Source organism: Panthera pardus, unplaced genomic scaffold (genome assembly GCF_024362965.1).
Source record: "Panthera pardus isolate Hobbes unplaced genomic scaffold, ASM2436296v1 HiC_scaffold_17, whole genome shotgun sequence".
Taxonomy (NCBI): Eukaryota; Metazoa; Chordata; class Mammalia; order Carnivora; family Felidae; genus Panthera; species Panthera pardus.
This window is the reverse complement of record NW_026526732.1, coordinates 34,211,734-34,234,337: the sequence shown is the minus strand read 5'-3', so window position 1 is coordinate 34,234,337 and position 22,604 is coordinate 34,211,734. Positions and strand designations below refer to the sequence as shown.

At 40.9% G+C, this 22,604-nt stretch overlaps 1 protein-coding gene across 5 annotated transcripts in view; it reads left to right on the top strand.

Moving 5' to 3' along the window:
- Positions 1-22,604, top strand: part of TMEM200A (transmembrane protein 200A) — a 73,617-nt gene that overhangs the window by 24,474 nt on the left and 26,539 nt on the right. Inside the window, exon 1 of one of the 5 annotated variants that reach the window (XM_053904490.1) lies at positions 13,976-14,691. The exons of the other annotated variants lie outside the window; for them this stretch is intronic. The gene's annotated coding sequence lies outside the window, so the exon portion shown is untranslated. Of the gene's footprint in view, positions 1-13,975; positions 14,692-22,604 lie in introns of those variants that run through there. 5 annotated transcript variants of the gene reach the window in all.

Genomic DNA, 22,604 nt, shown 5'->3' with positions numbered 1-22,604 from the left:
AATCTCATGTCTTGATTGACACGATTATAAATCATACAGTTTTATTTATTTTATCTCAGTTGTTTAGGTCCTGGAGATTTTATTTTAACTCTCAAGTCATCTAATTTTTTTAACTTTATTTTTTCACTTTAGAGAGAGAGAGAGAGAGCATGTATGCATGCACGTGCCACACAGGAGAGGGGCAGAGAGAGACAGAAAGAATCTCAGGCTGTCTCCGTGTTCAGCAAGGAGCACATGCGGGGATTGATCCTACGACCCTGGGATCATGACCTGAACTAAAATCAAGAGTGGGACCCTCAACTGACTGAGCCACCCAGGAGTCCGTCAGTCATCTAATTTTAACCAAGAAGCATTCTAAAGTTCTTAACGGTAGCTGGAAAGCAAATTTGAATATGTCACATTTTGGAAATGACCAGCACCATGTACCGTATCATGCAAAGATAGCACACATTATGTAGGGTGCTGTCATGCAGAGGCTAGGGGAGCATGAGTGAGGCATTCAGAGAAGTTCTGCCACTTTGTGGTCTGAAGAGTGTCATTTAATCTCAATAAACTGTTCCTGAATTTGCAAAGCAAGATTAGTACTAACTACTTCATAGGATTGCTGCGAGGTTTCAGTAATGAAGTATACAAGAAAGCTTGACAAGAATTAGTATTCTTTATACACTTAAAAGGACAAACTATCTTTCTCATGAATATCTCTCCTCCATAGCAGGAGGGGGATGCATTGCATATGGTAGGTGCTTAATAAATGCTGATAATGGACTAGGACTGTGAAAAGAAAAGACTGCCCAGTAAGAAGTAGATGTCCACTAACACCAGATATTGCCTCATTGCTGGTAAATTCCTTCTGGATCAGCTCCCACGTTTGTGGGGTTGTTCTGATCCTCCAAGGCAACCTTGAGTGTTTGGTTTCCTCTGCCCTGGTCTTCGTGGGCTCTCCTTCATTACAGCAGGATTCCTCAACCTCCACACTAGTGATAATTAGGACCAGATAATACTTCGCTGTGGGAGACCATCCTATGCGTTTTAAGATGTTTAGCCGCATCTGTAGCCTCTACTTACTAGATGTCAGTAATGTCCCACTCCAAGTTATAACAATAAAAATGTCTCCAGAGGCGCATGGTGTCTCAGTCAGTTGAGCATCTGTCTCTTGATTCCCACTCAGGTCATGATCCCAGGATCATGGGATTGAGTCCAGTGTTGGGTTCCATGCTGAGTGTGGAGCCTGCTTGGGATTTTTTGTCTCTCTCTCCCTGCCCCTCTCCCCTGCTTGCACTCTTTCTCTTTATATAAAACAAAGAAAAAAAAATGTCTCCAGACATTTCCTCTTGTCCTCTGGGCACAGGTTGCCCCTGGTTGAACACTACTGTCGACAGCAGACCTACAGCATTCCATGCTTTGCAATGTGGTAATTGGTTTGTCTGTGCGCCTGCCCCTCGGACTGCCACCTCCAACGGGAAGTGCTGTGTCTTTCTCTGAGCCGTGGTTCCCATGCTGGTCAAAGAGCAATAAATACAGAAGGGGGAAAAAGAAAAGATGCCTAAAGAAGGAAACAGAGTAATCGCGTTGGCCCCTTACGTATAGAGGATTTTTGTTTCCTTTTAGACCAAAAGGGCAAGGACTCCCCATCACCTCAGGTCTCTTTTCCTGAAGCCATTAATGTCACCGCCTTCTTTTCAGATCTTCTTCCCCCTTCATGCCTTGATCATTGACAGAATTATGCAGTGTGTCCACTCAAAGTAGATGTTAATCTGGGATTGAATACTTGAGACTTTAGACTTCAAAGTCCAGGCAGGGATTAAAGGCACCTCTCTCTCTTAAACTCCTTCTACACCTGGAACTCCTTCTACTCCTAGAACACCTTCTACACCTGGGCTCCAACCACCTGTTCCCTGAAGACCCCCCAATATGTGTCTTTAGCTGAGAACCTCCCTATTAATTCCAGAATCATGTTTTCTAACCCCTGGAGATCCCTTCTTGTGTATTTGACAGACTTCAAAACCAGAAACCTGGTGTGAATAAGACGGAACTCCTCATCTTGCTTCCTTGCTCCTTCTCAACTCCCTTCTGCATTTTTTATCCCAGGGAACAAAGCCATCCCAGCCCTGATGCAGGGATCTGGAGTCAGAATCTTTCTTTGCTGCTTGATGACTCAGTGACCTTCTGCAGATTATTTCTACTCTTGTTGCCTCATTTTCCTCATCTGTCGAGTGGATATTGATCTCCCAGGGCTGTTGTGAGGATTACAGGAGACAATGTATGCAAGTTACTTAAATGAAATAATGTGTATAAATAACCTAGGGGAAAAAAATACCTGTTCTGCTTAATAAATGGCAGATGCTGTTATTGTCTAAAAACATGTTTTAACCAGCTACCTGAAAGCCGTCTCTTACTCTTTTCCTCACCATTTCCCTCTTAGTATCCAAAAGGTCCCTACCTTTCGTTAGTCCTGCCTCCCATTTAAATTCAGGTGGTCCATTCTTGCCCACTTCTGGTGCAGTGGCTTCACTGATCCTTGGTCCTTTTAACCGGTCTTTCTGCCTCTAGTTTCACCTTCGGCCTGTCTATTGTCTTGTTCCTGGACAGAGAGATTCCTTAGTGTCTGCCATTGCCTTTATAATAAAGGTTAGCCTTGAACATGATGTAGATGGCCCTTTGTGACCTGCCTCCTGCTTCCCGAAGTTCAGTCTTACCATGGATAGTATCCTGACATGCTTTAGCAACTCTGATCCCATCATGCCAGCCCCTCATACTTCCGTGCATTTGTGCTGGCTGTTCCCCCTTCCTTGTTTTCTTTTCTCTTCTCTGTTGAACTAACATCTCTTTAAGACAAAGCACCATCATCTCTTCAACTCAGAAGCAATGCTTGATCACCCTCCACTGAGATGACTTTCCGCCATGTGCTTACTAGCACGCCAACGCTCTGTGCTGGTGTATCTTCTAGCACTTACCATGCATAACTTATGTTTCTTAATTGTGCCCCACACTAAATTGTGAAATTTTGATATCATGTTCATTTTGGTTTCCTGTTCATTTTGTTTTTCTGTGATGGGTAGCCCACTTCTTGACACATAGTAGGCATTTAATGACAATTCATAGTCAAATGAAGCTAGGATTCCATAAGATTGAATCAGGCAATATAGACTTACAAACATGTAGGAACGATCGAATCAGAATAAGTTGACGGCATTAACCAGCAACAATTAGAAATGAAGAAACCAGGCAGGTATCTTTATTGGGTAGAAGCAGGAGATCATAGATACAGAATCTAAAACAGAATCTTAAAGCTGAGATCAAGTTAGAAGTGCTAGCTGAGTAAGATAAGCTTACTAGTAACAGGTAGTAGAGGGAGAAATACCAAGGGGTCTGGGTATTAAGGTATGCCGCCTTCTTTTATTGCCCCAACTTCAAGGAACTAGATGTCATGAGGGAGAAACAACAGAAGAAAAAAATAAATCAATTCTTATAAGAGAGTGCTATTTAAAAAAGTACGTACCTAGTGTTATGGCAATAGAGACTAAATAATTTTTCAACAGCTGGAGTCATGACATTGCCTGGGGACCAGAAATGACCAGCTAAGATATCAGAGGCAGATGTGTGGTAGGCAGATATCTTACATCAGTTTCAAGCCTCCAGTGTCAATAACAGCTTCATGTAAAGGGCCTGATCAAGGATCATATTGAATCCGCCAGGCTGCCCCCAGATCACATGGTCTCAGCCGCAAAAGGTGCCAGTATTTTGTCATTTTCTGCCTAAGCATTTTTAAGCTAGTGTGCTGCTAAAAGCAACAGTCTCAAGAGCCCTTGTTTTTCAGCAAGATTATTTTCCAGGCCCATCATGTAAAGCAGGGAAACATGACACCCAGGTTTCTCAGCACGAAGATGACCAAAATCACTTAATAACATCACTAACCATTTTAACCCATGATTTCGTAAAGAACTGTGTTGATCTGATTGGACAAGGAACATGTTTGTACATTGCCCAAATATGTGCCTTCATAAATTAGATTTGAAAAATCTCTATCCGTGTTTTATCTTTTGAAATCTCACCTCACCTTTTGAGAAAGGATTTTGCTTCCATTTTTGATCTGAGTATCACACACTGCTCTTCAATTAGAATAATGAACGCGTTTCCGTTCCCATTATTTGTGCAGCGCTTTGTTGTTGAGGTGAAACAGCAATGAATCACATCCCTGGTTGTATTTAATGATTCAATAAACTATACTTGTGAGTCAGTTGTTCGGGTTTGAAGTCAATATTTGTCCGTTTCTCAAAACTTTATACCAACCCCGGAAGATTTGGCTCTTGACTCTTCTGTGTCGAAGGGAGCCAACCTCCTTCGGCTAAACCCAGCCTAGAATCTGTAAGATCCGAGACCACCTGAAGGGAAATACTGAGCTGATATGCAAGATGGAACCTTTATCAGGGCTTGAGATGATTTTTTGCCATTTCACAACTATCGTATTGAAATTCCCTTCCGTTCCTGCAGAAGGGAATAGTTTCTTCTGCCAGCGGGTTCCTGCCAGGAACTGGAACGAATCCCTGTAAATACTCAGAGTGCAGGGGTGGAGAGCTTTCTTCTCCCCCTACGCTGCTTCTGCTTCTGGCAAAGGTTTGGGTGTTGGCACGGGCGCCCCGCCTCTGCACAGTCTGCTCCAGGAGGTGGGGGATTCCTCTTCCAATTACCAGTTTCTTTACATGTGGGAGGACATTTTTTGGCACAGATTATCCTCATTTCTTCATGTCTGGCTGACAGTGCCCTTGCTAATTTATTTTTTGGCATCCTTTATGCATTTGTTAAGATGTCAAAAGGTATGTGCAAAGTATTGGAGTGAAGGCTGAATTTACATTCTGGAGCTTCCTGTGGATATGAGATATTAGAAATTCTCTCTTTGGAATACAGGTTACAGGACTGGCCAAATAGAGGATAGTGAGCGTGAGTTGCTGGCCTTCTTGCAAAAGTCAGAGGACCCTTTTGTGAACATTGAATCACACAACCCTAAACTTGTAAGCAGGTAAGGATTCAGAAGTTAGTGTGATCTATTCCCAGATGAGGAAATTGAGGCAAGGAATACTTAAGTGATTTGCCCAAGCTCACCCAGCTGGCCCGTGCTAGATCCTATACTAGCATTCTGGTCTCCTCTCTTTGTTCTGAATCATTTTCACTACATTGCAATGTTTTTACAAGTAGTAGGCACTCAGTAGATTGTATTAGATATATCTAGTTATTTATCTGCATAGTTCTTTCTGCATATAGGGTGGAACAAAGTAAGAACCTCTCCCGGTTTCTCCTCCAAACAGTTCTGACTAGCTATGTAGCCATTCTGGATGGATTGGCTATAATTCCTGCAGCTAGATTGAGTTGCCTGGAAAAGGGGTCATTTCAGTAGTTTTCCCCTTTCCCAAGTGGTTGGAACCTTAGTTGAAATGCCAGCCAGCTGAAACATGTCAAAATCAATCTGTAATTTTGGAGACTTGAAAAAGCAGTTCCAATTGCCTGCCCTGGACAGTCTGTTCTATTATACTATCTGAAACATTAATAGCAGATTTGTGAAGGCATACTCAGGAAGAACGGATCTCCCAAATTGTTTCTTCATAGGGAATGATTATATAAACAATCTGAGTAAAAGTAGCTCAGAATATTTCAGGTTCTGGTTGAGACTCTATTCAATTAAGTGATTAAAAAAATTTTTTTTTAACATTTATTTATTGTTGAGATACAGAGAGAGACAAAGCATGAGCAGGGAGGGGCAGGGAGAGAGGGAGACACAGAATCAGAAGGAGGCTCCACGCTCCGGGCTGTCAGCACAGAGCCCGTTGCGGGGCTCGAACTGACTGTGAGATCATGACCTGAGCCAAAGTCAGACACTTAACCGACTGAGTCACCCAGGCACCCCTCAATTAAGTGATTTTTAAAAAGCTGTTTATTAAACCTGATATTAGGAAGTGACTTTTTTTTTTTTTTTTTACATAAAAGGTTAATGAACTACATTTCTATTCATAATAATTGCTTCTAAGTTCTTGGTCAAAAGGAGAAGATTTTGCTGGTAATGATGATAGAACAGGCTTGCCACAAGAACGTAACTCAAGCTGGATCAAAGTTTGAATTTAAAGCAAATGCTGCATGTAATGGCAATTAAAATATAGAGGACATAATGGTGTGATTATTTAAGACAATGACCATTATTTATTTATTTGTTTATTTACTTATTTATTTTTCTGAGAGAGAGAGAGCAGGAGGTAGGGGCAAAGGGAAAGGGAGAGGGAGAGAGAGAATCTGAAGCTGGCTCCACGCCTTAGGCTGGCTCGATCCCATGACCATGAGATTATGACCTGAGCCTAAATCCAGAGTTGGACATTCAAGCGACTGAGCCACCCTGGTGCCCCAACCATAATCATTTTTTGATGGCTTTTCTAAAAAGGGCAGGGATATCAAGCTTGAAGTGTTTCCCTTATGTTAAGGGCTGGCACTTAACACTGTAACATCTACATCTTCCTCCCTGGAGTAAATATTTAAATAGTGAGAAGGGACGTTTGATGTCAGAATTATTTTCAACGAAAAGTATCAGACATACTTTAGTCTGAACTTGTGTGCAAAATCGTGATTTTTTTTTTTCTGGCTTAAAAATACCAACTGCAGCTTAAAAAAATTTCTCCACTTTCATACTTTTTATGTATTAATTTAGTCGTTTCTACTTTTACGGACATGGGGCTAGCAGTGTCTTCCACATGGTGGGTGCCTTGCAGATATTAGCGGGTACAGGAGATCAGAAAATTCAAGAAGAATCTTTTGCACCACTTTTTAATTTATGTATTTTTGTTTTCTTATATTTTTTAGAATTCTGAGAAATTCCTCAGACTTATTTTGGATTTTGGATTTTGACCAGTTTTTTTTTAAACTAAAATATTCCAAATTGGTGAGATAAAAGTTGTAAGGAATCAGATTCCTCAGGAGGAAATGAGGGAATTGGTTTTTGTGATTGTCATGGTCATTGGTTTTATCAAAATAATATTTCTAAAAAACAAATCAGATAAATTAGAAAAGCTTAAAGAAGTAAATAAAAGTTAACAATAAACTCTCTCTAGAGAAATTAGCTATCCATATTTTGGGCATAGCCTTCCTGATTTTAAAAAATTTATAAAAATATATGCACATTCAATATGTATATACATGTGCACATTTATATACTTAATGCATCGAACAAAAATAGAATCATCATATACCGACTTCTAAATTTGTTAATGTTTTATGTTTAATAGTGAAATACCTCAAATATAGAAAAATATACAGAGTAGGAGGCACTTTATGTACCCTTCTTCAACTTAATTTATTTTAACAGTTTGCCATTAAAAAAAATTACTTTTTAAGAAATACATGCTTTGGGTACCATTGACAGCCGTCTCCTACCAGATCCCGTGCTCCGCCCTCCCACCTTGGAAGTAACTGGCACCTCATACAGCTTTCACCTCCCTTTTTTTTGTACTTCTGTTGTATATGTTTGTACCTCATCTATTTAGAGCATTGTCTTGTGTCTTTTAAAATTTACATAAATGTTTTCCTATCCCACATACCCAACTTTATGAAGGAATAAATGCCTAGAAAGGGAATTATTTCTTTGTGTATTAATAACCTTTTTCAATTTTTTATAAATTGCCTGTTTATGTCCTATTTTTCCCCCCAGTGGGGTGTTATTGTTGCTTTAGCCATTGATTTCTAAGAACTTTTTACATAGTAGGGAGGGTATTCCTTTGCCTGTCATATATGTTGCAACTTTTCTTTGTTTGCAGTTTCTTTTCTAAATTTAACTACAGTGATTTTGCCTTACAATAATTTTAAATTTTATATATTCATAGTTTCTCTTCAAAAAAACCCAAAAACCTTAATGGCTTTTGGCTTTCTTACTATGACTAAATTACTCAAAAGAAGGAATTTGTGAAGTGCTTTTATCAGAAAAAAAATTCTAACTTGCCATGAGTAATTCTAACTTGCCATAATAAATAAATGGAACATTATGTAAAAATAACATTTCTCAGAATATATAGGGGGCAAAGTTATATGTATACACTTAAAATAATAAAAATAATGAAACTTTAAAGTGTAACACAAGCAGTTTTCAAGGAATGAAAATTCAGGCACTCTGCATCCGGTAGAGATATTACAATACTGTTCATGGAAAATGGGACACAGTTCAGTAAAAAATGGGAAAAAAACGTTGAGACTAAGTAAATCTAAATGAAAGAAATAGAAAACCCACAGTCAGCCGTTCTGTGTACATATTACTTGGCGATTTATTATTAATTGGATAAGATCTACAAAGGAACTTTTTATTACACTTAGGAGCGTTACTTGGGCATCTGTTCAACTTTCAATAAACTTAATTTTTGCGTTTGTTATTCAGTAAACATGTTTCATTACCTGCTGTGTTCCAGAAAATAATTTGTAACTGATTTTGGCTTATTGATCCCGATGAAATTGCCTGCACCTGACCTGTTTCTTCCTGACGGCCTCAGCAGTGTCATCTGTTTCAACCTCATACCAGCGCGGCTCATCCGGCTCTTCTCCCGTCTCCTTTCCACTTGACCCCCAGCTGCTAGACGGATCCAAGCCTCATTTAGCCACCTCAGGACTCCATAATTCCTTTTTCTCTTCCAGAAGTTGACTACATTCATTAAGCCTCTCTTTCTGTAGTTCCAGCATTTCCCCCTTTCCCTTTGGTTCTTGTCCTCTAACGTATCCCATAACCAAGATTTTTCAAAATGGATGTATTTTACTGTGAAATGCACTGCAGGAGCCAAAGAGAAAGCTATGCTGTGTGCAGCTTATACAACTCACAACCACCTCAAGGAATTTCTGTAAATCCTAGGTTTACAATTTATTTCATTTTACAGAGATTTGTTACACAAAATGTATTAAAAAATACATAAAAACAGAGAGAGAGGCAAACCACGAGAGGCTCTTAAACACAAAGAATGGGCTGTGGGTCGCTGGAGGGGAGGTGGGTGGAGGGATGGGCTAAATGGGTGATGGGTATTAAGGAGGGCACTTGGGATGAGCACTGGGTGTCATACGTAAGAGATGAATCGCTGGGTTCTACTCCTGAAACCAAGACTACACTGCATGTTAACTAACTTGAATTTAAAAACATAAATTTAAAAATTCACATTAATGCACAAGATTAAAAAAAATACATGTGTTAGATAAAGTGAAATACCCCTTTCTTCTTTTAGAAATTTATTTACATAATAACTTTTTAAGTTATTATGTAACTACATTGCATATTTAACTTACCTATTTGTATACAAGAGCGTTTCTTCACCTCTTTTCTCTGTCCTCCCGCGCACTTCTACCGTAGGTTTTACATCTTAGTCCCGTTTCCCACTCTCCATCCTTCGAATCTGCAGGGCTTCATTTTGTATCATTTCGGTCATGGGCAGCACAGCTTCTGCTTCTTTATCTAGGTGCAGCCACACCAGGTACAAACCACCTGGAAAAAGCACAGTCATGGAAAGTTCTGTCTTGGGCTCCTCACATTAATGGTCCCATCGCTTCTGAGGGGTATCTGACATACAACCGCCTTAGTGATCACTAATTACTAACTTGAACCCTGTTGATAAATGTGACAAAAATTCACCGGAATGTTACAATTAATGACGGCAGCTCACAGATTTCCTTTCCAGTTGTTGGGATAGAACGAATGACCAAAGAAGACACCAGTTTCATACCAAGTAAATTCTAGATACTGTAAATTCTAGATACAAGTAAATTCTAGATGACGAACTGTTCCTTATTATTGTGATTACTTAATAACTTGTGTCCAGAAATAGTTCCCTCTTTTTAACATCAAGGGAATTTGTTTTCCTGCTAATTTACATTGATGATCATTTAGATAGTTATTGGAAAAGTACAGTATTTTGAATGAGGAAGACATAACCTTTGGTAACTTGTATTTTTAAGTGAAAGGACATGGAGTGTTCATTTTACTGCTTTTTAAAAAAATTTTTTTTAATGTTTTTATTTATTTTTGACACAGAGAGATAGAGCATGAGTGGGTTAGGGGCGGAGAGAGAGGGAGACACAGAATCCGAAGCAGGCTCCAGGCTCTGAGCTGTCAGCACAGAGCCTAATGCGGGGCTCGAACTCATGGAATGTGAGATCATGACCTGAGCTGAAGTCGGACGCTCAACCGACTCAGCCACCCAGGCGCCCCCATTTTACTGCTTTTGCATGAAATCCTTATTTCCGAAACTTTTCAGGGCTGCTCTCAGTGCTGAAACGCACTACTGCAGCTGTTTTCGGATTTCTTCTTACAGTTCACTTGCCATTAGTTGACTTTGTGTCATGGCAGGAGAGTCATTCTAACTAAGAGTAAGAAATTACGTGCGTTCATGTCCGTGTGCCCAGCCCCTCACCTCTGACAACTGGGTTGCTCAGGGCCACTGGAGAAAATGCCACAGCTTTGCTAGTTGGTGCCATTACGCCGTTGTGGTTTCCACCCCGGGTGCACTTTCCAGGCTACGCCACTGCCCTCTGGCGCATCTCGGGTCCTCTCCCTGTGCCTGCTCTCACCGCCCACGGCAGGCCTCCTCACTCACTTCTCCCTAGTGCAGATGACAGACCTGTGACGGTGAGCCCCTCAGTGGACCGTCGTCTGTCCACGTCTTGTATGGACCCATGTGAAATTACCAGCGTCTCACTGGTGTTGGCTCGCCAAGTCAGCAGCCGCATCTACTTCGAGCTAATCCGTGCTTGTCTTCATCCTTTTATCATTCTCCGACTTCCGGGAAGAGATGATCCTCTTCTCCAAGGTCAATTCATCCACCTCAGAAACCCATAAATTGCTTCCCTCTTGGGCTCTGCCGCCCTCAGTTATTCTTGTCTTGTCAAATCTTTTCATTTCTTACCTTGCACCTTGGCTCCTTTTTATTAGCAAATAACGTAGCCTGGTCTTTTGTGTCCTTGTATTTGATTTTTAAGACCGTATACAACATACCACACATAGAAAGGAGAAATACAAAATATATGAGCAGTTTAAAGAATACTCGTATAACAAATGCAATCTTAAAACAAGACCCTTTCCAATATGTCTGAAGCTCTTGTGTGTTCTCCTCCTTCTTCCCCCGAGCACTATCTTGAATTTTGTATTTTATTCCTTGCTTTATAGTTTTGTCACATGCATGTATCTCTCCTAAAGGTCTTTTGTTTAGCCTCACATGTTTTTAACTGTAAATAGAATAAAAATGTATATAGTCTTCTGAAACCAGCTTTTTCACCCTTCGTTATGTTTGTGAGATTAATCTATGTTAACAGGTAGTTTTCTCTCATCTGATTCCCATTTGCCTGGTGCACCCTTGTGGACTCTGCACCTGATGCATAATGTCCTCAATTCCAAACAAAATAACCTTACTTCTCAGTTTTTATTCCCTGAAAATTGCTTACTCTGTTTCACTTGGTCAGCCTCGTTGCCAGAAACAACATTCTTCTGTCTTGAACAGAAAACCAGATCCCGCTCCTTAATTGTGTATCCATCTCAAACTTCGTCTCTGCCTTTCTCCTTTCCTTCAAGACTAAAAGTCTTAGAGTGAGTGGTTCATACTGTCTTTATGTCTTAGCCTCCCATTCAGGCTTCATTTGACCTCTTGATGGTTGACCTCTCTGTGTTTAAAAAAAAAAATTTTTTTATGTTTTATTTGTTTTTGAGAGAGAGAGAAACAGAGTGTAAGCAGGGGAGGGGCAAAGACAGAGGGAGACACAGAATCTGAAGCAGGCTCCAGGCTTAGCTCTCAGCACCGAACCTGATGTGGGGCTCGAACCCACAAACTGTGAGATCATGACCTGAGCCGAAGTCGGATGCTTAACTGAGTCACCCAGGCGCCCCTCTCTGTGATTTTTAAACTCTCTCCTTTGGTTTTCTTCATAAAGCTCATGGTAGGTTCTTTTTTTGCCTCTGCTAAAGGTTAGTGTGAGCCTCAAAGAGTTATAATCTGGTTTTCTTGGTTTTGAGCACACTGTACCTGGTTTTAATGTAGTGTTCCGTTCATTTCATATGGATAGGGTGAAGCCTCCCTCACAAAGTGTAAAAGGCTTCTGGAATTATAACTGTGCTCTGGAAGCTTTGTGGGGCCATATTAAGCCTGTGTAACTGAGGGGATGAAAGAAGATGGAGAAACTTGACCTTGCATCTGAAGATGCTTAAACATATTTTAAGTACCTTCTGAATAACAGTGATGAGAAGCAAAATTAATTGGAAAAAATCTAAAAATGTTTCCTTTTATTCAGGGATTCAGTTCGCTTTGGAATATGGCTCAGGCATCAAGATTGTGAAATATCAGACATACTGGGTGGCAGGATGAATACTTCTTATTTGGGCAAGACTCTTACCACAGAATTGTTGATATTTAGGAGCTATATTTTGTCTGCGTTTCCAAAGTTCAGCAAAGAGAATTAAAATAATGCGCTAGGTACGTTCAAAACCCAAATCTCTGTTGCCACAATTTTCTCTGTTCTAATAATTATCTCGGTAATTTACCATTAATCACCCATGTCCCTTTACACCTCTGTACATGAAGATATTCATTTGACCTATATCATAAATGCCTACTATGTTGAAAACACTGATCGATGCTGCGAGAAACCCAGAGATGAATGGGGGATATAGCCCTCAAGTTGCATCCAATCTCAAGGAGATAAAGCCAAAGTAGACAAATAAGTTATGCTGCAAATCAGATTACAAATTGCTTTTACGAAACAGAAAAGGTAAAAAGGTTCATATGAAGAGGGAGCTTGACTCTCCCAAACTTTGAAACATTCTTTTTTGAAGCAGGTTGAAGAGACTGTATATCAAACATGAAATCTCTATCCTCTGTCCTTCTAATTTTTATATAAACACTGTATGGATGCATTATTTACATACCACCTGTATCCTAACATTTGTGCTAAATGTAGTTCATTTATCCTACTTGCATTGGGTACTTAATGGACATACAAAGATTGGTCAGACGTGGTTGAGACGTTCAGAGCAGTGAGGAGGCAGATATGGACACCATATTCCCAGTGTGGTACAAAAGTGCCCCATTTTGCACAATACTGTAGTGACCCGAAGGAGGGAGGTATGAACTCTGAATGTTCAGCTAAAGCAGATCGCACAGGTTTCAGGACCCCGTGGGGCTCTTGAAGGATGAATCAAAAGTTAACCAGAGGGACGCAAAAGGAGCACATTCCAGGTTTCTACCCAGAGGGGGCGCCTTTCAAGGGTTTTTCTTTATACCTGAGGCTAGAGAAGGTCTATGACAGACCTCTTCCCACACCCTGTGATTAGTTCTGTCACTGCTTCTGTCTCCACTCTGCATCCCTGGAGGCTTCTATTTCTTACCTGTTTTCCATGATTTCTGTCTTTGAGCTTTGAATGTCTGCAGAACCCAGATTGGATTTAGCAGACACTGTGGCTTCAACAGGGCAGGGGAATCAGACACAGACGGAAAGAAAGGAGCATGTGAAAAATCAGGGATGCAAACATGGCGTGAGACAGGGGCACCTGGGTGGCTTAATTGGTTAAGCGTCCGACTTCGGCTTAGGTCATGATCTCGCGGTTCGTGAGTTTGAGCCCTGCGTCCGCCTCTGTGATGACAGCTCAGAGCCTGGAGCCTGCTTCGGATTCTGTGTCTCCCTCTCTCTCTGTCCCTTCTTCACTCATGCTCTGTCTCTCTCTCTCAAAAACGAATTAACAATAAAAAATTTTTTTTAAATGGCATGAGGCATGTGGGGGCGTGAGCAAATATGTGTGGCTTGAGTACAGGTAGGGCGCTTTATGGAGAAGAGGTGGGAAATAGAGTTGACCAGAAAAGCAGTGTCCAGACCACGAAAGAACATGTGTGCTTTGTTGAGGGGGTTTGGATGTTACTATGTGGGAATGGGAAAAACCTGAAAGGCTTTCAAGTAGCACAGTACTCGAAAAGACAGGCATTGTATGCGTAGTGTTTCCTAATTTTATTGTTTCTCCTTTGAGGCTGTTGATGAGGTACACCGCTCCCATCCCCCTTCAAAGAACCTGCCTGTCTTGTTCGTTGGCCAATAGCCTGCAGGTGCCACATCTTCTGATCTGCCTCCCCTCCCTGGCTGCTCCCCAGTGATGACTGAGCCAGGCAGGTTACTGGTGCCAGGCCAGGTCTGCCCAACGCAGGACTCTTCTAGTAGGCAGCCTTTGCTTGAGGTTGTGCTGGCAGAGACTGTCTTAGAGCCAGCCACATTAGATCCTCCTTCTTTCCCCCTTTCCTTTCACGGGTGCCAAGGGTTTATGGTGGCCTGAGGCTTCTGCTGCCTGTTCTGAACCCTCCCCATTCTCTCTGTCACGGGGGTTTCCCCCAGTAATCTCTTAACATTTCTAATTATGTCTTGACATCTGCTTCCCATAGGACGGGAACTGACACCTGATGCTTCAAAGTCTATTTTTAAATTTTAGTGTATGTCTTCACGTGGTTATTTATATGTTTTATCTTCTGAGCTAGCATGCTTTCCATTATATGAAATAAACTGCTGTAGGAAGTGAGAAGTAATCTCTAAATTATCTCAGGAGAGATTGGACTCCCGGGAGAGCCAGGCTTCTCAGCACAAGTTTATCATTACTGCTACCAGGGATCTGACGGGCTTCTGGATGACCAGTGCTGAATTGCCAGCCTTGCTTCGTTGTACTTAGTAAGTAGTTCCCACATCCCATCATGGCAGAATTGGCTCAGGTTCAAAGAGCTCATGGACAGGAAATGCTTCAGACATGATTTTTTTCCTGCCTGTCATTCTTATAAGTATTTTGATATCTCATGACTGGCAGGTGGTTAGATAAAAGAGGGAGATAATTCAGCATCTTAAAAGCCTGTGACCTAGCATGTGGGGGGGGGGGGGTTGTGGGGGGGCGGGGCGGCGGGGACAGGATTAATTATAGCAAACTACCGTGTGATTTTTTTGAGGCAGTTTTGACTCTGGAATATCATGCCTTATGCATTGAAAGATGCTTCTTCACTCATGTTTTAGTACAAATTCACTAAGTGAATCATCTTCTTAAAGTAAGCTATAATCTTCGAACATCAGACAAGTATGTAAGCTAATTTTTAGTTTTGAGAAGGTCTATCATATTTATTGCAGTTCATGTAATAAGGCTAACAGCAAAATTCTATACTACATTCATTGAAAATAAAGTGCTAGGTCAGCTGTGATGTTTTTCGAAACTAAAATGAATCTGTTTGAGTTAAGTTGTGGAACTGAGCTTTATCTCATCTCCCGGCCTGACTTGCAAGTGTTCCTGTGATCATAGCTCCTTTGTAAGTTCTCTGTGAATGAGAATTCTCTGGGTGGGCCAGGACTTAGGGAGGGACTGATGATCAACCTCGTCTGTTGGTTGCACTGCTTTGTTCTCAATGTACGCATTAGAAGCGCTTCAGTAAGAGACAGCTAAAACGCCAACAAAAATTCAGATGGATTCGAAATCTGTGGAGTGATAAGATGTTCAATGCCTTTAACATTAACTTTTCCATTAAAAACACACATTTTTTTTTAAGTCCAAATGCTCTAATTATAACTGTGGGCATTATCTAGTAAATTTTCATTTGAAGAGAATACGTAATACGTTGTTTAAATGTGAAAAAGAACCATGGAACGAAAAATCTCGTATTTCTGTGATACTGTTTATTAGTGCTAGGAGTCTATTTGTTGAATAGATTTCATGTGATATCATAACTTTGTGGTATTTAGAACCCATGCACGAATGAGACATTGCTCCTGTTCAGTGTGACAGATCTCTTGTTTAAACAAAGACAAATGATCATCAGCGAACATGACAAGAATGATTACTTTAAAAGCCCAAGTGAAATGTTAGTGAAGTTATGTCTTAATTCTGATAAGATTGAATTTGGGGGCTGTATGACCTTCTTATTTAATTAATAATGAGTTATCAGTGTGTTGTTGGAGCTGTAGGGAAACCACAGTGGAGTACAGAGCGGCTACTACATTTGTGTCAAATGGAAGTTTGGGAAAATCAATATGGCACCTCACATTGGCATTCGAGATTTGTTTCAAACCAGTAATTGATTGTGTTTGATGGGGATGAGTGGACGGGGTGCTAAGGCAAATCAACGCCAGATTTCAAAGTGCTTATTTTTCTTAAACCTCACGCTTACGGAGATTTTGCAAATATAGTACAAAGAACTTTTTTCCCTAAACCACTTGAAAATAACCTCTTGGCACGCAAGTACCTTAGTAGGCATTTCTTGCAAAGACTTTCTCTACATAGCTACAATATAACCATCAGATCCGAAACATTAATATTTATACATTACTACCATCTGATCCTCAGACCCCACTCAAGTTTTGCCAGTTGGCCCAGTAATGTCTTTTATAATGAGAGGATCCGGTCCAGAATCACGTGTTGGACTCAGTGGTCACATCTCTTTCTCTCCTTCAGTCTGGAATGTTTCTTTGGTCTGTGCTAGGCTTCATGATCTTGAAAGGCCAGTTATTGAGGGATATCTTTCAGTAAAAGTTTGTCTGATGATGCTTCCTTGTTCTTAGATTCAGGTTTGGCAGGAGTATCAAGAAGTAGTTGTTGAGGAGGAAAAATAACTTTGTACCCTCTTCGGTTCAATGTATGGAGACCTGCAAATTAAACTGACAAAGATGGGTTAGTAAGAGGAAAGAAAAATAGATTTAGTTACAGATGTACAGGAGTTCGCAATGTGACTCCAAGAAGTAGTGAAGATTTGAGACTTCTATCCCATTTTAATAAGGAATAGGGAAGGCCAGATAGGTACTTCTAAGAGAACTAATGGCTTTTTAGAAGGGAACTGAAGAGAAAGAACACATAGGGAAAAACAAATGACTCTGGACTGATAAATGGGCCCTTAGGAGAATAGATGGGAGATATGATGGTTAAGTGACAGTATCTGTTCGGGTGTGGTACCAACTTCTCTGTCTGAAAGAGAATATTGGAGTTGTTCCCAGAGATGGGATTTATGACAATGGGATTTTTTTTTTAAAGTTCTTTTGGGCCTCTGCTTTTAGGCAGATTAGGGATTTCAGGAATTCAAAATGCCTGTATCTTAAAATAATTTTTATGCCACTGTGGCTTCCTCCGGATCCTTTCATGGTTCTCTAGTGTTATTGTGTCATTCAAGTGCATGAGTTCAGTTCATCTCATGATAATGATGTTCACTTTGATCTGGTGCCTGCCACCCTTCAATCAAAGTTTCACAGTGTTTTCCATTTATAATTAATGAGTATTTTGTGAGGGGGTACTTTGAATTTATGTGAATATCTTGTTCCTTTTTAAACTTCCAGTTTATGCATTTGTTAGTTTATAGTATCACAGTCTCATGGTTTCATAGGTCATAATCTGTTACTACCATTATTTATTTTGATGTTCAGTTGTTCCGGGTTTGGCCAGAGGGAGCTCATTCAACCTGGCTTCTATGTCCTTTCGACATATAGCCATCATTGTGAGCATTTCCTTACTTTTGGGGGGCACATGTTACACACTTTCTCTACCCTAGTTCTGAAATTAGCCATTTCTCCCGGGAGCTCTTGTTCCTTTTAGTGGAGAATGGTATTTAGAAACGAAAATCTGGGTGATAGGTGTGTACATTGCTGTCAGGGTGTTCTACTGCTCACAGACCCTCTCAGTAGATAATAGTCATCACTGCTGTCCCCACCCCACCCTAGGGGGGCTCTCTCCTCACTGTTTGTGCTCTGATTCCCTGTGCTGGGCTACAGTGCAATAGCACTGCTCCTTTGTGCTACTCTGGTCTCAGCACCCACATCAGGACACCTTGCCCACTCCCACAGGGAGTCCTATCTCCCCTTGCTCAGGCTATGACACCCTGCACTAAGCCACAGCCCCATGTGAAAATGCTCCTTGTTCTGTTTGGGCTCTGAAAATCTGTGCCTGGGTATCCCCCATCCCCTCCCTGTGGGGATATCTTCTTTGCTCAGATTTTGATGCCCAGGTTAGCCAAACATCCTCCTCATTCTAGCTAGGCTCTGACACCCCATTCTTGGTTACACCATGGCTTTCCTACTCCCATGTGGATTTCTGCCTTACTTAACCTCACCAAATGGCTTTAGGAGTGAATTGTTCATGAAGCAGAATGAGGCTCAATACCATTTTTAAACGTTGATGTAGAAGTAACCTAATAATTTGCTAAACTCAAAAGATGTATGGTCATATTTTTTAAACCAAGATTCTGGAACATACCATTAAAGAGAAATGATTTCTTTCTTTTTTTTTTTTTTTAATTTTTAACGTTTATTTATTTTTGAGACAGAGAGAGACAGAGCATGAACGGGGAAGGGGCAGAGAGAGAGGGAGACACAGAATCAGAAGCAGGCTCCAGGCTCTGAGCCATCAGCCCAGAGCCCGACGCGGGGCTCGAACTCACGGACCGCGAGATCGTGACCTGAGCTGAAGTCGGACGCTTAACCGACTGAGGCACCCAGGCGCCCCAAAGAGAAATGATTTCTTAAGTATCCTCATGTCGGGGTGCCTGAATGGCTCAGTTGGTTAAGCGTCCAACTCTTGATTTCGGCTCAGGTCATGATCTTGCAGTTCGTGAGTTCGAGCCCCCATCGAACTCACGTCAGGGCTCTGCACTGACGGTGGGCAGCCTGCTTGGGATTCTGTCTCCCTCTCTCTCTGCCCCTCCCCAGCTCACTCTCTGTCTCTCTCTCTAAAAATAAATAAATAAACATTTTTTAAAAATTAAAAGAAAAGTATCTTCATGTCAATTTATTTTTTTAAGATTTGTTTTTTGATACAAAGATACATATTTTAATACAGAAGAGCTTTGATGTTTAATTTATTCTTCATTCAATAAGAAATGAACACATATTTATAGCATATCATCTCCAAAATAGACATGTGCATTAACTACTTAGGAGTAAGTTATCTTCAGAGGATTTTTGTGTCCAAAGAAATCTATGATGAAAACTTCAGAATCGAGAAACAGCAGTTCCTCATTTACATTCCATCAGATCTGTGATCTTTGAAATTAGACAAAAGGCCTAAGGGAGTGCCCATTCTGCACATAGGATGTGTATCTGTGACCCCAAATTTATATTTGCAGCCCAGATCTTGACTGCCTTCAAACCTCTCTACTTTAGATTGTTCTTTTGTCTCAACTCAATTGTGTGAAAGCTTTGTCGTTGACATGCCTGTGGGATATCAAAATGGAGATGTCAAGTAAGCATTCCTTGGATTTTGTGTTTATTTTATGCCTCACAGGCATCTCAGACTCAGCATGTCCATACCTGAACTCTTGATTACCAATACCACCCTTCCCAGAACAAATCTTCTTCCCAGTATACCCTGTCCCATGGCACAACCATGACCCCAGCCAAAGATCTGGAAATGTTCTTGGATCATCTCCTGTATCCCTGTGTAGACTAGGTCAGTGCATCCTGTGGTCGGTTCTGTTCTTTTCAGTATTTCCTAACTAACTCTAGTTGGCGTGGGAATGGGATAAAGCTAGGAATGAGATGTCAAACTTCATTTCACCCTGACCTTGAAGTGAGGACAGCTCCCTCTCAAAACCTTTGGCCCTGCCTACACACAAACACATCCTGCTTGGCACCATCAAATGCCTGAGGCCTCCCTTTGTCAATATAGTTCCCAAAGGCAAATTACAAGGGGTTCTGTGGCCCAACTGATGACAGAGTCACAAGGTTTCTGCCAGACTTCCCAGTTTAAAGCATAGGATATTGCTCTGAGACACTGGCTGTGAAGGGCCCCAAAGGAGGACCTACTTGGAAAAAAAGAGCAAAAACATAGAAATGGATATATAGAGGGCTAAAGTTCTTCATTCTAGATGAAAATGAGATAAAGTTGAAAATGAAGAGCCTAGTACAATCCTCCTGGAAAGCTGGGTGCCTCTGGAGTAAGAAACACCTGTGGGCTGGGGAAGAGAAAACTTCCATTGGCTGTACATGGAGCCCAGCGAGTGAGAGGCCTGCATTCTTCTTTCGAAAAGAGGAGGAAAGAAAAAAACAAAACAAAACTCTCTTCCTTCATCTACTTCTCATCCTTATTCATTAGCCTTACAGCTGTCAGAGTGATATCTGCATACCAGATCATGTCACTGACCTGCTTAAACACACATAACGCTTAACAAACCCCATGATTCTTATGTACAGCTGCGTGATCAGCCCCTTTCCCTCTCTCCACTTTTATCTTTCTCTGTTCATCCCCTCTACTCTCTATGCCCTGAGCACCTGGCCTTCTTTCTGTTCTTGGAACATATCAGATTTTTTTGCTACCTGAGAGCTTTGGAACATCCTCTGCCTAGAATATCATTAACTTCCCTATTCCAAATAGAACCTTTGAATCTTTACACCAGAGCCACCTGCTTACTGATGAGTGTGGTTTGGGGACTAGTTTCTGTTCTTCAGTATTATTTATTTTGTACTTGAAGGAGAATCTCAGTGGCAATTAGTATGAAACAGTTGTTAACCTTAATTTACTATTAAGAAAACAACAAGAAAAAGTCCTCATCCAACTGTTTCCAAAATAAAAGTCTTAATAAAAATCAGTGTAATTGTGACATTGAAAATGTACAAAGGAGAATAAGCCACAATGTCTATAAAATATTCAGCATAGAAAACGCTTTGAATCCTGGGGAGGGTGGGGAAGGAAATTCAAAGTATTATTGTTACCGAATTATCTCTAGTTCAGTTTTCACATGACTCACCTCAGGAAAGATGATGAATTTTTATTAATGGTGTTTGTAAGTACTATAATAATTTCTCCCATGTACATGGGATAGTCCAGTGTACAACGGGGTGGGCACACATTGTCTCTCTTGAATTTCCAACCTCATGAAATCAGAGAAGGGACCTGTGTAGCATCACTCGACAAGTCCAATGCCCTGGGCTCCACCTTCATTCAGTAAATAATTGAGGAGCACACTCTGCATCAAGCCCTAGGCGAGAAATCTGTGAACAAAGTGTGCTCATGATCTACCAGAGGAGAAACATAATAAACAATTAAGCCAACAAATACATTGATGTGCCTGGAGGGATATTTTTCCTTGCTCATACACACTGTATTTCTGGAGCCAGGGACATACTGAACTTCCAAACCAACCTTTAGATATGAAATACAGAGGAAAGGAAGAGTCAGAGACTCTTTTGATATATTAACTCCTAGGAGATACTTATAAAGATTTTATCATTTTGTAGATGATGTATCCAGGAGAGCTGAGAGCTCATCCCCACCACCCCATCCAGAGTAGAATTCAATGGCATGCAAGGGCTTGAAAATCTAGCCTCTGAGGAAGCAGGAGGAAAGAGAAGAGAGAGGGGGTTAGAGACTGTGGAAGGTGGAGAGAACAAAGGTTTGGCCCAAACAGAAGGGTTTTCTTCTGCTCAGTGCCTGATGAGGTGCCAGGTCAGGGAGATGAGCAAAAGAGTAAGGAAACCTCCTTCACCTCCAAATCCCCATGCACGCTGTAGGGACTAACAGATAAAATTGGAACACGGAGAGATGAACCATTTAGTATGTTCTCAATTCTGTGTGCCTGGCTTGCCGACAGCAAGCTTCATTATTAATGAATTACGTCGTTCCTTGGTGAAGAAAGCAGCTGTTTATAATTTCAAGAGAACAATATGTCAGAAAAAAAGAGAACCAAAGACTCCATAACATGATAGAGGCCTAAGTTTTGATAGGACATGGGGACTCCCTTGAGCCTCACTGTCCTAGTTTACTAAGATTTTTTTTTTAATCTTTATTTATTTTTGAAAGAGAGAGACAGAGCGTGAGCAGGGACGGGCAGAGAGAGAGAGACACACACACATACAGAATCCAAAGCAGGCTCCAGGCTCCGAGCTGTCAGCACAGAGCCCGATGCAGGGCTCGAACTCACAAGCCATGAGCTCATGACCTGAGCCGAAGTTGGACGCCTAACCGGCTGAGCCACCCAGGCACCTGATAGTTTTCTAAATTAATGAGAGATCTGCCCACCCCTCTCTGCTCTAGAGATCTTCCTTCTACCTTAGTGTCTTCCCTCCTTCCCACAAGATCGTTCTTGGAGGGTGTCTGAGGTTGTGCTTTTATCTAAAAGAAAACTGCAATCTGATATGTAAATGAGTTGCTGTGCTAGGTATGTGTAAGGAATTATTACAGTATTTGTAAGCATCATTAGAGAAAAACCATCATCTTTAATGAAACAAGTCATTTGGATATTAGACTAGAGATAATTTGATAGCAATAATACTCTGAATTCCCATCTCTTCCAAGGTTTCAAAGTGTTTCATATACTGAATGTTTTATAGACATTCCTGCTTTTTCTTTTCCTTTTTGCATTTTAAATGTCATAATTACATTGATTTTTATTAAGACTTTTTTGGGGGGAGCAGGGTTTTTTTTCTGTTTTTGTTTTTTGTTTTGGTTATTATTGCTGGTTTTTTTTTTTAATAATAAATAAGTTTGACAATTTTTCCATACTAACTGTGCTGGTATTCTTTCCAGGTCAAAAATAAATAATGCTGTAGGAAAACAGAAATCAGTTCCAAAATCACGTCTATCATTTAGTCTTTGACTCTAGTGTAAAGATTCAGGGGGCCTATTTCAT